Source organism: Macadamia integrifolia, chromosome 5 (genome assembly GCF_013358625.1).
Source record: "Macadamia integrifolia cultivar HAES 741 chromosome 5, SCU_Mint_v3, whole genome shotgun sequence".
Taxonomy (NCBI): domain Eukaryota; kingdom Viridiplantae; phylum Streptophyta; class Magnoliopsida; order Proteales; family Proteaceae; genus Macadamia; species Macadamia integrifolia.
Genome location: NC_056561.1, coordinates 8,108,490 through 8,110,571, shown reverse-complemented (window position 1 = coordinate 8,110,571; position 2,082 = coordinate 8,108,490).

Below are 2,082 nucleotides of genomic sequence, written 5' to 3'. Positions count from 1 at the left end.
AGTTTCTGGCATGTCACCAAAAACCAAGGGGAAATGATGTAAAGGTTTGTTGATGGGTTGCATAATACAGATGAGTTTAGGATGATTCTTATAGCTCTTGCACAGAGCGCCACCCTTTGAGCGGAGAAGAATCCGCCATTAATCCATTTCCAATCTTGTTCTTTCTATTTTTCTTTTTAGGGTAATTTACAACGCCACCTGAAGAATGAGAGAAGGAGAGATTAAAGGATAAGGAGAGGTATTTTTGGGATAATGAAAAATGTCTAATTTATCAGTTTTTACTCATAAGGGTAAAAACGTCATTTCAAAATATCATGTAACGTTGACTGACGGTAGGGGGTCCGAGTCCAATTTGGTGAAAGAGAGGGGGTGTCCCTCTAATATTGGCATTCTCCAGGGGGTGGCATTGTAAATTACCCATTTTTTAATATCCAGGGTGTCTGGATCTTTGACCCGACTAGTCTCTGGGGTCACTGTGATATCGTTTCCACAGGACCGGGTCAATTCAAGACTGAAACTCTTATGCGGTGGCCCCAAGAAGTTAGATGCAGCGGCGAAGGTTTGATTACGGGACTTCGCTTCTTGAGACGGAGTACCGTGTCCCCTCCAAGCCAACTGTGTTAATCCCTTGGGGTTAAAACATATTAAACCATGTTTTAGTTTATTAATTTATTTTGTGAAAATTAATTGTATTCCCTAGTCCTAAATGATTTCTATCAATAAATGCATATTGCTTATCCCATCTAAACTAATAGATATTCCCCCCCCCCCCCCCCCACCTCACCAGAAAAACAAAATTTCCTTTTAGGGAACTAAGAATGGTTGATAAGAAGAAGATATTGATCTTGGAAGACAATCAACTAGTTAACTTAACAAGATGAAGAAAAGAAAGGGTAGGGGGATCGATGTGGCTAAGATTCAAGATTTCCTTCCAATATATCCACCACTTTGCTCATTGAAGATTGATTTATTCGATCCATCTGTATGTACCATGAGGATAAAGTGTGAAGTTATGGTATTATATACCTTTTGTACTATATGATTGGAATTAATGTATGCTCTTTGTGATTATAATTAATGCACTAGCTTATAGGTAATCTAGGTATACATGTTCCATTAAGTGATATAAGAAAATACTATAGTAATACTCAACACTTTTGATTCTAACCCCAATAAACAATTGACATACCACTTGCATAACAACTGTTCAGCGCAATTGGTGAATTGTAGTGTACAAAAATCCCATGCCTACTTCCCTCCCTACCTATCCAAAAAAAAAAAAAAGAGATACGACTTGCATAGTCTCTTTTTTTACTTCTGTAAATTTTTGTTATTGTGGGTTATTAGTTCCTAACAATATGAGGGATAGGGTAGACTCTTTAAGAGGATGCCTTTTTAATTGGCTTGGGCTCAAACATTAGGAAGTTTGATTACTAATTATTTTGAAAAAAAACACTTCCCATAATGCAATACAGTTTCCTTTTCAAATGAATTCTTTATTATTTTTTGCTACCTACTTTAAATATATGGGTTCCATTAGAATAAAAATATTAAAGAAGGAAAGAAATATCAACATACATGTCTTTTTAATTTGGGTCATTTACAGCACCACTCCCTGGAGAATGCCAATATTATAGGAACACCCCCTCTCTTTCACCAAATTAGATTGAGACCCCCTACCGTCAGTCACTGTTATGAAATATACCTTATATGCTGATGTCAGCTATTATATTTTTTTTAAAGTACCAAAATGCCCTTATTAATATGAAGTACCTAAAATACCCAACTTGATTTCAATAGGCTTCCTCTCTTTCTCTTCGATCTAGGCTTTTTCGTTGTGTTGCCTAAACCATTGCCATCTCCGACATGGAAAACATCGTTTGTGTAGACGATCTGTGGCGGAGACCGGCGGAGTGGCTTTAGGCTGCTGAAATGTGGCATTTTTTAATCCAATGGAACATGATGAAGAGAGGATTTGGGTTTCTTTTTTATCGACCTCGGGTCAAAACCGTCTGCTCCATTTTAAACCCTCTTCTCTCTTCTTAGTCTTTGTTCAGCAAAACCCTCTCCACCATCTCCCTC